Raw genomic sequence first — 14,025 nt, 5'->3', positions numbered from 1 at the left:
AGCGGCAGGAGAAGAGCCCCTACCCGCGGAGTGGAGGGGATCTTCGCGCGGACAGGGACAGAGCTCGAGGCAGTTCGCGGACGGCGGTGCCTGGTCGTCGCGGCGGAGGAGGGCCGGTGGTCGCGGGGACGACGGTGGTCGTGGGGATGATGCGGTGTCGGCGGTGGAGAACGGTCACGGGGACGACCTAGGAGGCTCGCGCTGCCGTCTGTCCGAGGAGGTCGCGGGCTCGAGGGGGAGGAAGGGGAGAGGGAGGTGGCGGGGGCGCGTGGGCGGCTACGGCGCAGTGGGTCGGGGCCGCGGCGGCGGCGGCGCGGTGGAGGGCGGGACGAGGGAAGGAGCGGCGCGGTGGATCGAGGGAGAGGGAACTGGCGAGGGGGAGAGGGAAGGGGGGATCGGGCGAATACTAATGGTACAATACTAATGACGCACCACCCCTAGGTGCGCCATAAGTACATCCATACTAATGGCGCACCTCACCGTGGTGCGCCATTAGTATTTTTTTTGATTTCTGCTCGAGCCAATAGATTATCTTCCACCTAACCTAATCCACATGAAGTTCCCTCTACTAGCTCGACTGGTCAGCAGCCAGTTCTCACACCAGGAGGTCCTGGGTTCGATTGCCAGGCTCCACAATTTTTTTTTATGCATTTAAAATGATGTTTGATACTTATTTGTGTTTAAATATGTTCAAACTTGTTTAAATCATAGCAGTAATATTTTTTTATAAGACAGTAATATATTTTTTTAAAATATCATCAAACAGTAATGCCGGTGGAGCGGGGGAGGGTGCGTGGGGTGCAGGGGGTCGGCGGCGGCGGTTGAGTAGGGGAGGGGTGCGGGGGGTCGGCAGCGGATGTTGAGTAGGGGAATCGAGGGTGCGGGGGGTCGGCGGCGGTGGCCGGTGGACCGGGGGGTGCTCGGCGGCGAGGGGGACCGGATCTGGCGAGGTGGGATAGCGATCGAGATGGAGGGGGATCGAGATCGAGTGTCCATGAAATTTAAAAATAATCATGATAGTTCAAAAAGTGCCCATGAAATACAATCGAGAAATGAAGGCTACAATTTAAATACAATCGATCTTAGCTAGCTATCTATTCACAATCTTCTTGCCCTTCTTTTTCACAAATGGAGTTCTTCTGTGGAACGGACGTCCTTTAGGTAGGGTGGTGCTGCTTCTTCTTGTGGTGTATGCTGCTACTTCATCATCGTCGTCATGTTCGATCCTCGGGTCGCCGTACCTGTCGAAGTCTTGCTCATTGGCTACTCCATCCATTCCGATGATCTTCCTTTTGCCTCTCCTCATGACAACACGACTGGGCTTTGACGGGTCGGTAATGAAGAAGCATTGGTCCACTTGCCTCTCCTCATTTTTCGCGGTGACGTTTGCGCCCGCGGTCTTGGATTTGGCTTCGGGTATAACCATGGTGGTGAAATACTGGTCTTCTTTTAGGATGCTCTTGGCCCATCTGACACGGAACATCGGGACCTTCTCTCCAGCGTAGCTCAGCTCCCAGATCTCCTCGATCCTTCCGTAGTATCTGTCCTTGTCGTTACCGGTGTAGGATTCCATCGTTACCCCGGAGTTCTGATAACCATCGCTCTTTATGTCCTTGGCCTCGGAGTAGAATGTGTAGCCGTTGATATCGTACGCCTCATAGGTCATCAGGTTGTGCTCGGCGCCCTGTGACAAGGCGAATATGAGTTGTTCTTCCGCGGAAGAATCCTCATGTAAAGGGTACGACAGAAGCTTCTGCTTGAACCAACGCGTGAAACATGAGTTGTGCTCTTTGAGTATATCTCCGTCCGTCCTCTGTTGGCCTCGGTCATTGTACGTCTTCTTAATAAAGGTTTTGTGCTCTACCACCCAAGGATCGACCACGTCTATGTGTTGTAGCGCGACTAGGTTTGCTCTTTCAAAGTCGGCGAGTCGACCCTCGAAGTCGACATGCATTTCGCGGCGACCCTCAGGGTGACCGCATCCAGCGAGCCTGCCGAGGTGCCTATTGACGGGCAGACCAATGGGGTTCTCGATGCCTAAATAATTTGTGCAGTAGGAGATGCACTCTTCGGTCAGAAAGCCCCTGGCTATGCTTCCCTCTGGACGTGACATGTTGCGAACGTATCCTTTGATGACACCATTCATCCTTTTGAACGACATCATGCTGTGCAGGAACGTCGGCCCGAGTTGGATGATATCGTCCACGATATGGACCAGCAGATGCACCATAACATCGAAGAATGCGGGCGGGAAGTACATCTCAAGCTCGCATAGTATCACCACGATCTCTTCCTGTAGCCTTCTGAGTTGCCTCACGCCAACAGACTTCCGAGAGATGACGTCGAAAAAGTTGCATAGGCCAAATAGGGTTTCACGGACGTGCGCGTCCATGATCACACGGATTGCAACTGGAAGTATCTGCGTCATCAGCACGTGACAGTCGTGAGATTTCATCCCACTGAACTTCAGCTTCGCTGGGTCTAGGTATCTGCTTATCTTCCCCGCATAACCGTAAGGAAGTTTTACTCCTACAAGGCAGGTGAAAAAATGCTCGATCTCCTCCTGACTTAGAGTGAAGCACGCGGGAGGGTAGTCATTTCTGGTCTTCTTGGCCTTTTTGCCTTTGCGACGACTTTCCCTTTCTTGCTTCGCCTCATCATCATCATCATCATCATATATAGCGTGAAGCTCCTGCCTGATGCCCATTGATTTCAAGTTTGCCCTTGCTTTCGGCCCATCTTTGGTCCTCTCTGGCATGTTGAGCAGGGTACCAAGCAGACTCTCGCACATGTTCTTCGTGATATGCATGACATCAAGGCTGTGAGGCACACGGTGGATCTTCCAGTACGGCAAGTCCCAGAAAACAGACCTCGTTTTCCATACCTTCAGCAGCGGCTCTGGCTCCTTTCGCTTCTTTCCCGGTTCTAGCGCCTTTTGCTTATTTCCTGGCAGTGGGCAGTCTTTCCAATTTTTCAACAACTCGTCTATTTCCTCACCGCTCCTCGTACGCGGGCGTCCTCGGGGTTCGGTTTCACCATCGAACAGATCCTTGCGTTTTCTCCACAGGTCATCGTCGCGAAGCCACCTTCGATGTCCCATGAACATGGTTTTCGAAGACCTGGGATCTCTATCTAGCTGGCGATACATTGTGTCATCCATGCACCTAACGCATCCACAAAATCCGTGGACCACCTACCCCGCGACATAACTGTAACCGAGATAGTCGTGCACCGTCGTGAGCAGCGCGGCTCTCATAGGGAAATATTCTTTCTCTGCAGCGTCCCACGTATTGGCTGGCGTTTTCCACAGCGTGTCAAGCTCCTCTTTCAGCAGCCCCAGATATAGATTGATGTCGTTCCCTGGTTGTTTCGGTCCTTCAATTAGCATACTCATGTGAATGTACTTCCTCTTCATGCACAACCAGGGGGGAAGGTTGTACATCCACACAAACATAGGCCAGGTGCTATGTGTGCTTCTCTGGCTGCCAAACAGATTGACTCCATCGGTGCTCGCACCCAGCACGATGTTCCTTGGATCGTTCCCAAATTATGGGTCTTCGAAGTTCAACGCTTGCCACTGGATCGCATCCTTAGCATGGCTCAGCATCTTGTCTTTTTTATCTATCTCCGGATCATTTGCGTCATCTTCTCGCTTCTTCTCCTCCCTATCCGCGTGCCAACGCAGGAGCTTTGCTACCTTAGGGTCTGCGGAATACCGCTGCAGACGAGGAGTGATCGAAAAGTACCACACCACTTTTCGAGGAGCTTTCTTCCTCTTCTTGTATCGAGTGACGCCGCACACCGGACATATGGTAGACTCCGCGTGCTCGTCCCGATAAATGATGCAATTGTTCATGCACACATGGTATTTCACGTGCGGTAAATCCAGAGGACACACGATTTTCTTCGCCTCCTCCAAACTTGTTGGACACTTGTTCCCCTTGGGAAGACGTTCGTGCCAAAATGACATGTTCTCGTCGAAGGATGCATCGGTCATTTTGTGTTTTACCTTCATCTCCAGAGCCATGAGCGTTACTTTCAAGCGGGTATCCTCAGGCCTGCATCCTTCATACAATGGAGTAACCGCGTCTAACTCAAGTTGATCCATCTTGGCTTTCTCTCGGGCGGCAGCTCTTGCGTTATCCATCTGCTTGAGAAGCAGCTCTTGAATATGAGGGTCCTGCACCCAGCCCATTGATGGTCCAGCGTCGTCTGCTCCGCCGGCATCATCATCTTCATGATCATGCCCGTCGTCTGCTCCGACATCTTCCTCATCATCATGTACTGCATCTTCTACATGATGACTGTGTACAGCATCACCGTCGTGATCATCTCCTAGGGATTCTTCGTCTTCTCACCTGCCCGAGCCGCGGTGGTTGTCTTGCTGCCCTTCCTCATTTCTTGCCCGGCCCCCATGGACGACTTCGTAGTCATCTTCATCACCTTGCCACCGATAGCCATCCATGAAACCATGCAAGAGGAGGTGGTCCCGCACCTGCCCGGATTCCGGGTCCGCAATAAGGCTCTTCAGCTTGCATCTTCGACATGGACATCTTATCTCCGTCTCATTCTTTTGAAGCATCTCGGCCTTCACGGACCACAAAAACCTATTCACGATGCCTTCGGTCATCGTGTGGACCATGGTCGCCTGTGGGGTAGAGCAAAACGATATTTTAGAACCAAGAAAAAATTTGGCATGACTTTCCCTAAAAATAGGACCAAAAAGAATGCTTAATGGCAAAATTCTCGCCGAAACGGAAATGAATCAACATTCCGGCAAAATATTGGCAACTATCGCATTTCAAATACCGGTACACCTCCAAACACAAACACATATGCAACACCACAAACATATGCAACACCACCAACATACATAGATCTAGCTAGGCCATAAAAAGTGCATGTGCACATTGTTGTAGGGAGAACAACATAAATATAGCTTCCCCTCTTACTTACCTATGAAAACAAGGTAATTTAACCACTTAAATTGAATGAATCTATGGTGGAAATGAGGTGAAAAAGAGGAGGCACCCGAGACAAGGAGGAGGTGGAGAGAATGAAGTGGGGAGAAAGTGAGTGTGGGTAGGAGAGGCTGTCCGAAATATCTTGTTGCTGCCCACTTACTAATGGCGCACCAACTCTAAATGCGCCATTAGTAATCCAGGTTACTAATGGTGCACCTTCTGGTTGTGCGCCATTAGTAGTTTTGCAAAAAAAACATACTAATGGCGCACTGTCCCATAGTGCGCCATTACTAGTTTAAACTAGTAATGGCGCACGGTGGAACAGTGCGCCATTAGTAGTTTTGCAAAAAAAAGGAATAAAAATATAATAAAAAAACAACATTAGTGGCGCACTTTTCGACAGGTGCGCCATTACTAGTTACAACTAGTAATGGCGCACTGTGTCTGGATGCGCCATTAGTATGATTGGACAGGCGCACTAGTTCAAAAGAAAATTTGATACTAATGGCGCACCCTGGGCCTGGTGTGCCATTAGTAGTTTCAACTCTAATGGTGTATCAGAAGGTGGTGCGCCATTAGTATATACTAATGGCGCACCGCTTGTCTGGTGCGCCATTAGTGTCAATCCCATCTATAGCCCTTCTTCTAGTAGTGGAGGAGACGCACACGAGTCCACATATTCACCATATCAAAACTCCACTACGAATCTGTTCCCGTCTCCCTACGAGAAGGCCATCCATACCACTCACGCTTATCTTGCGTATTTTAGAGTATCCACTTCAAGTTGTCTATGTACTACATAAGTCCTCCAAGTTTCCATATCCAAGGAAAACGACTATTCGAATAGATAATGTCAACCCTGCAGGGGTGTACTTCTTCACACACGCTCTCGCCACTTATCGCCATGTACACGTCATGTACCTCGGCAACATTCAAGCGGAAGTCTGGCGAGGGTGTCGGCCACGACCTGACTAACCACACAAGTCTCTCGTCCAGGTTTATTGCCTATTCGAGTTCCATCCGCAGGGAGTTCCAGCCGAAGTCTCCAGTACGGCTCCTCTGACAGGTACTCGCGGGTGTTTCTTGCCTGATAGATCAACGAAGGGGTACTGCTCCTCTGACAGGTACTCGGGAACACCTTCCGGAGTGGAACCTATCGAGAAGAAACGGTGCGGGCAATTAAAACACAAACAAATGCAACAATATGAAGCATGAACATGACATGTGCAAATAGTAGTGTTTGGGCTAATGCAAGATGCTACCAAGTTGGTTGAAACCCATTTGAATCAAAGATTCAAATGCAAATTCAAAATGAAGCATTTAAAATGCCCATATTGTGTTTTCACTTATCAAGCATGTATAAGTTGGTTTTTCATGCATGTAATTGGCACAAATGGATTCCTTGCATTTTTCTGATAATTTTTCATATATAAATTATTTCATTCTGAGCTACGGTTGAATTATTATGAATTTTAGAAGTTTATATCATTTTCTAGATTTTCCTAATTTATTTTAATACCAGAAAAAGAATAACTGCGTTAGCACTACGTCAGCATGATGTAAGCGAGTCAACGGGGCTGACCAGGTCAAACTTGACCAGTGGGTCCCACTGGTCAGTGACCCAGTCAACTAACTAAGTTAGTTAGTCCTAACTAAGTGGGCCGGGTCCACTAGTCAGTGACTGTAGTAGATAACCTAGCTAGTTAATTAGTGCTACCTAGAGTAATTAGTCGGGCGGGGCCTGCAAGTCAGTGAGAGCGAGAGGGGGAGGTCAAACTGGGCAGTGGGGTCAACCCACGCCGGTCAAAGGTCAGCGGTCGCTGGCGTTTAGCCTCCGGCGAGTCCAGACGCGGCGGTGCGCTGCGGGTTTTGCCTACATGGAGCCATTTGGCGCGCGGAGTGCAGCTACGGGATGCGGACGCTCGTCCGCATCCAACCATGGTGGTGGCACAGCCGGGGAGTGGCCGGAGTGGCGCCGGTGACGACGAGTGCGGCGGCCGGAGTTCGGGCGTGCTCGGGTTGGAGCTATGGGCATGTGGGGAGGAGCTGAGGGTGGCTACATGCTCCTGGGGGGGTGAGGAGAACCATGACGCATGCGAGAGTGGCTGGTTAGGGCTCTGGCCATGGTGGCGCCATGGCCGGCGTCACGGAGCTCTCGGCTCCGGTGGAAGAGGCGACTAGAGGAGAGGAACGAGCTCGGGTAGGAGGGGAAAAGGCGGCGGAGCTCACAGAGAGGCTAACGGAGGACTCGGCAGGCGCGGGGACGGCCGGTGGGCCACAAATCAATGGCGAGGATCTCCGGGCACCGAAGTTGAAGAAGACATCGGGGACGGCGTTGCAGCGCCTCCGGTGAAGCCTGGCACGGCGTGGAGGTTGAGGGAGACACGACGGACCTTCTGGACCTGGTGGCAGGGCGAGGGAGAGCTGGTGGCCACGGAGGTGCTCGTCGGCATTCTCGGGCGGTCGCGGCGATCACGGGAGAGAGAGACAGAGGAGGAGACGGGGACGAGGGACAGTGAGAGGGGGTCGGGGAGGTTGCATGGCGTCATCCAAAGAGGCCAGGGCGAAGCGGCAAGTAGGAGGTGGCCGGGCGTGCGTCGGCCACTCGCTCGGCGTCCTCCCGGCATGGTGGAGACGACGACTAGCAGGGCCAGCTGGCTGGGCCGGCCAGCTGGGCCGCACAGTGCCAGGCCTGAGGTAAGTGGCCCAGGTAAGTTTTCCCCTTTTTTGTTTTCTTTTCTAATTCTGACATTTGTTTTTCACTTAAAATAAATACTAGCACAATTCTAAAAAGGTTGGGATTCCTTGTGACCACTAGTTATAATATACTAGAGGCCCTCACCAATTTCCAACATTTTTGGAGCCTTTAAAATATTTATATTATTTTAAACAGCTCCAATTCAAATATATATGGGTTCATTGAAAAATCCAAAATGTTTAGCAAAAATGTGCATCACCTCTGGTTATTGTTTGCAACACTTTCCAAAGACCATGAAAATTTTTGAAGAGCATTTTGGGTTTATTGAAATTCCATTTTTGATTTGAACCTATTTGAATTTGCTTTGGTGCTAGGGTTTGAAACATTCCCCATTTCAAATTCATTTGAAACATAAGCATGATGCACAAATCAAGCCTAGATCATACCATAACTAGGGATGTGACACACACGCACTCCCCCCTAAGTATGATTAGCTCTCACTAGCCATCTCGTACACATGTATTCTCTCCTTCCATCCATACGTCTATCTCGATATTTCTCGGGGTATCTTCTATCGCGCACACACCTTGTCACTCGATATCCCACCCATGTAGTCCCATCACGATCTGCAGGGCATCTCTGTATGACAAACATACACTCTCTCCTCCCCATGTCTGCATTTTCTCCGTACGTCCCTCTCGACCTCTCTCCCTTGTTTGTCAGACCCCTCTTGGCCATGTGCTAGGGGTCTTTCTCTCTCGGTTGCACACAACCACGCACTATCTCCTCACCTTGCTTCCATTGTCGAAGATGCATGTGTGATATGTTTGCATAAGACACACACGCCTTTTCTCTACTTTTATCATGTGTTGTCAATGTCTCTTTCACACACATGCACACACTTTTTTCACTCACTCTTTCCATTTCACTCTCTCTCCCTCTCTCTCTAGTTAGGGACTCTCTTGTCGGATCACGTGTTCTGGCAAAACCCTTAAGGTTTGAACATTGGGGTGCGCGTGAAGATCTTCCCCCTATCGATCTGCGTTCTAACTTATCTAAGATCTCACGAACTAACTCAACAAACTCGCAACACAAAGGGCACAAGATTTATACTGGATCAGGCCACCGTTGTGGTGTAATACCCTACTCGAGTGTGGTGGTGGTGGATTGCCTCTTGGGCTGAGGATGAACAGTACAAGGGGAAGAACAACCTCCTGAGGCTGAGGTGTTCTTGTGCTTGGTGAACTGGTTGTCGTTCGGGTGGATTTGGGATGAGTTGCCTCCTACTATGGTGACTAAACCTATTTATAGAGGCCATGGTCCTCTCCCCAAATATTGAGCGGGAAGGGAGCCAACAATGGCCAATTCGAAAGGGGACAACTAGTACAAGCTATCCTGACAAAATCAGTCTTCGCCTGCCAAAGGCTCTGGTGGTGACACCGTCTTGGGCTCCATGGTGACCTCCGTCTTGCCGTCCTTCTGGTCTTGGTCTCATTGCACCAACATGGTAACCTTTGCTTGATGTGTCGGTACTCCACGCCTGCGCTTGCCCCCTTAGCACCAAAGAGGAAACAAGGACGCTGCACGCGCTGGTGCCCGCCTGGTCTCGATCTTCATAACTTACGTCACCCGAACCTCGTGAGGTTTACCCAGCCTTGAACTCTCCGCCCCTCATGAGCCAGCCTGGTGAGGCCGCTCCTGAGGAGGTCTTGTGCCGTTCGCTTCGCGAGGCTTGTCCCCTCGCGAGGGTCCTGATTCCTTGTTGATGAAGATGGGCCGTATAAGCATGCTAGCAAAGCCACACTGTGGGCCGTAGGCAGGCAAGTCTGGGGACCCCCGTTACCAAAACACCAACAGTAGCCCTTGGGCCCAAGGCATGCTTTGGCTCGGCTTCGAGGCGAAGCCAAGGGTCAAGTGCGGAGCGCCGCGGGCTCACATAGCCTGCGGCCTCGATCGACGCATGGCGGTTGATTGGACGTGGGCATCTTCGCTTACGCACGCTACCTCGGCAACTGCCCGACATGACAAGTCCCTGCGACATGCAAGGAAAACCATCATTACCTATGATCGTGGGTGCTGCTGGTTGGCCTTCTCTTGGTATATATGGGAGGGGGCGGAGCCCCCGTCGCCCATCCTTCCTCTGCCTCTCCTGCTTCTTCTCCTTCTTTGCTTCTCTCATGCCACCGATGGCGCCGTCGAGGAGGTTCACCGCCGTGGAGAAGGGGAAGGCCCCTTGCGAGGGGCCTGGCTCTCCGGTGCCCAAGCGTGGACGCGGACGTCCCCGCAAGCACACTACAACCCCTGCCACGGCTCCATGCGGCTGTGGCGGTGCCGCTTGGGGGGCAGGGGTCGCTCCGGTTGTGGCGGTCCCATTGACGAATGGAGACGTGCCGTGGTCGCGCGGCCTCCCCGGCCATGCTTCCACTCGGCGGAGATGCTACTGGAGTTCGTTGTCTGGTCGGAGGATCCGGCCGGCAACTGGCTTCAGCTCCCGCGCTTCTTCGCCGACGAGCTGCCGGCCTCAGGTCCTGGCGGGCTTTGGCTACAGGCGGACGGCTGCTGCAGCAGGGCTTCTTGGGTTGCGATCGCGGTCTCCGCCGCGGGCAATGTAGCTCTGGCCTGTAGTTGGTAGACGTTCACCCGCACGCGCGGCCTGGGCAGGTGGTGCACCCTTCACTTCAAGTATGACGGTGATGCGACCCTCTATGTGAGGGTGTTTGGAGAAGATGGTCGCCGTGCCGGGTGCTGCCCCGAGGTGAACGATGTCGAGGAGGTGCTCGGCCTTGGCGACGGACGTGACGAGGAAGAGGGCGACCCGCCCTTCGTGCCGACCGCGTCTTGTCCGGCTATGGCAGCTCTCCCCCGAGCTCCAGCTCCAGCAGTGGCGGCTATGACCAGCCGCCACGCCGCCGTGCCCGCTTCGAATACAGTGGCAGGTTGTCTAGTCTTCGCGCCTTCGTGAAGCACGAGGAGGGGTCCATCTGAGCTCAGCAGGGCATTGGGGCCTGCACCCGTGAACCACTGTAGGTGCAGCTTCTGTTTTGTTCTCCTTTTCCTTCCTGCTTCAAAAAGAAACTAGAATGGGCCCCGGAGGGGCATGTATCGAACTATGATCTCAATCATTATGTTAAGTTTGTTGTTCCTATGTCGTGTCGCAGTGTCGTCATTTTATGTAGGGATAACTTAGCTCGACTTGTTTCGGGTGGCCTCCTTCTCACGAGGCGCTTTCCTCCTAGTGCCTGTTGAGGCCTCCTTGACCAGATATGCGCTTAGGAACTGCAAAGAATTCGTCAAGAGGCTTATTGCTCACCCAGGGCTTGGTCATAGGGGCCGCTGGCCTTGACTCAGCGCTTCGCGTCGCGATACCCATGGGGCACGGATCAGGAGAGGTGCACCGGCTTGTGGGCTCGAACGAGGGTGCCTCGCGAAAAGAAGGCTCACAAGCGTACCTATTCAGCCCCCTCGCTAGGGACGCAAGGGAGAGTACATGTCGACCAAAGAGACCAAGGAAGAAACAGAGGCAGAAAGCGATAAAATGGGACCATCAAGAGACACCAGAAAGCAAATTTCAATTAAAAGAGGGGTGAGCCAACTTCGGAAAGGAAATGAAAAGCCGCGTCTGGCACCTAGTCTAGTCTTCGACATCTTCTCACCAGCGCAGAGCTAAGTGCTTCCACTCATCGTGTGAGGTTGCCCCCGAGGCCCAAGGGTGGCTCTCCTGAGGCTTCGGGGCATGTACAACCCCACTCATTATTACGTGAGAGTGTCACGGGCGGCGATTCTTCACAGGCACGGGGCCTTGCTTCACAGGCACCGGGCCTTTCTTCACAGGCACCGGGCCTTCTTCACAGGCACTGGGCCTTTCTTCACAGGCACCGAGCCTTCTTCATAGGCACTGGGCCTTCTTCACAGGCACCGGGCCTTTCTTCATGGGTATAACTTCCGGAGGTGTTGGATGTTCCAGGTGTTCTCGACGGGTACCCCTTCCTGTGTCTCCAGACGTGCAGCGCTTGGCCTGGAGATGTGGACGACCTTGAACGGGCCCTCCCACATGGGCGAGAGCTTATACAGCCCCTCCCTAGAGAGCACCCGCCTCAGGACAAGGTCACCCACCTCAAGAGTCCTGGGGCGGACGCTGCGGCAATGGTACCACCGCAGCGCCTGCTGGTATCTTATCGCTCGTAATGCAGCTTCACGGCGTCGTTCCTCCCCCAGCACGAGGTCCATCCACCGCGTGGCGTCCTACAGCATCTCATCAAACGCCAGGACCCGTGCGGAGCGATGCTCGACCTCATGAGGGAGGACTGCTTATGCTCAATAGACGAGGAAGAACGGGGTTTTGCCCATTGGCTTGGTGGCGGTGGTGCGCATCGACCACATCACAGACTGGAGCTCGTCATGCCAGCACCTGCCGCAGGACTCGAGCTTAGTCTTGAAGGTCCTTGTCTTGAGGCCCTTCAGGACCTCTGCGTTAGTGCGTTCGGCCTGGCTGTTTCTCCTAGGGTGTGCTACGGATGCATAGCAGATCTGCGTTCCAAGGTTAGCGCGATATGACTTGAAGAGATTACTAGTGAACTGTGAGCCGTTATCGGTGATGATGCGGTTGGGGACCCCAAGACGGCTCATGAGGCCCTTGATGAACTTGACTGCAGAGGCAGCTGGGATGGCACGGACGACTTCAACCTCCGGCCACTTAGTGAACTTTTCGATGGCAACGTAGAGGTATCGATAGCCCCCAGGCACCTGAGGGAACGGGCCCAGAATATCCAGCCCCTAGACCGCGAACGGCCATGAGAGTGGGATGGTCTTGAGGCCCTGAGCTGGCTGATGGAACTGCTTGGCGTGGTATTGGTAGGCCTCACAGGACTTCACCAGCTCGGCCGCGTCGTTGAGCGACGTAAGCCAGTAGAATCCACTTGGGAATGCCTTGCCGACGAGGGTTCGCGATGACGAGTGCTGCCCACTGTCTCTGTCATGTATGTCAGCTATCAACTCTTTCCCCTGTTCCTTGGAGATACAACACAGTGTAACGTCAATTAGTCGCTTTCTGTATAACTCGCCGTCCTGGATGTAGTATGCCATGGCCTAACGGGCCACACGCTCCGCGTCCTCTTCCTTCTTTGGCAACGTCCCTTGCATCAGGTATTCCTTGAATTCCTTGGTCTAGCATCCCCCCTAGGGCTCGAGCGCCAGGAGTAGGCGCGCTCCTGAGGTCGGGCCACAGGCTGGGGCTCCTGAGGTTGGCGGCTGTGGGAGTTCCTCCCGAGGCTGAATCGTTCTTAAAAGCGGCGGCGTTGCTGATGGCTTGAAGAGCCGCTCCTCGAAGATGCCAGGCTCCTAGGGCTGTCGCTTGGATGCTCTCCTTGCGATGTCGTCTGCTTCCTTGTTGGTGCCGTGGGGCACGTGCTGCAACTCCAGGCCCAGGAATTTCTTCTCCATCTTGTGCACCTCTGCGAGGTATGCTTCCATGTGCTCGTCCTTCGGCTCGTATACCTTGTTGGAGAAGTTGACGAGGAGCTGCGAGTCGCCCCTGATAGTGAGACGCTTCACCCCGAGCGCCATCACAGCCTTCAGGCCGGCTATGAGACCCTCGTATTCTGCAATGTTGTTGGAGACCTTCTCGCCTTGCTGGAAGCAGAGCTGCACGGCGTAGTAGAGCTTGTCCTGAGTGGGTGAGATGAGTACTGCTCTAGCCCCCGCGCCCTGGCGCGCGAAGGCACCATCGAAGTACATGACCCAGCCGTCAGGCGCTTCGCATCCCGGCGAGAGGGACCGATCTTTGCCTTCTTCAAGCGTCGGTGCGTCTGTCCATTCTGCCATGAAATCAGCGAGCGCGGCCCCCTTGATGACCCTGGTAGTACTGAACTCACTACAAAAAAAGACACATCCGTGACATTTTGGGCCGAACGAATTTTTTTTCTGTCATACATATGACACTTCTATGACGATAATTGTGACAAAACCCGGTATCATCATAGATGTGGTGGGCTCCTACTTCTATGACAAAAAATCATGACAGAAAATGGGCTTTTCATCCTGGGCGGGATGAAGACGCAGCTGCATGACATTCTTTGGGCCGTCCATGACGGAAAAAACCATGGTAGAAGCGAGGGCGAGGAAAATTTCGGGGAGTTCCCGGTTACGGTGGGAGGTCGGAGGCTGAGCGATGCGCGTTTCTCTCATACATGTACGCGCGTGTGTGCGAGGCGTTGGCTCTAACTGAACCCGAGCGAGGCGTTGGGCTCTAACGGAACCCGAGTGATTGCACTGCAGGCTGCGCATTACTGAACCCGAGCGACCGATGGATGGCTGTTAACTGAACCCGATCGAGCGATTCATTAGCTACTGCTGCTAATTGAAGCC

General features: G+C 53.1%; 1 pseudogene; it reads right to left on the bottom strand.

Annotated features, from left to right (window-relative positions):
* The window catches only part of LOC123177655 (probable inactive receptor kinase At5g58300), a 106,125-nt pseudogene that overhangs the window by 47,727 nt on the left and 44,373 nt on the right, over positions 1-14,025 (bottom strand).

Source organism: Triticum aestivum, chromosome 1A (assembly GCF_018294505.1).
Source record: "Triticum aestivum cultivar Chinese Spring chromosome 1A, IWGSC CS RefSeq v2.1, whole genome shotgun sequence".
Taxonomy (NCBI): domain Eukaryota; kingdom Viridiplantae; phylum Streptophyta; class Magnoliopsida; order Poales; family Poaceae; genus Triticum; species Triticum aestivum.
This window is presented reverse-complemented; position numbering and strand designations above follow the sequence as displayed.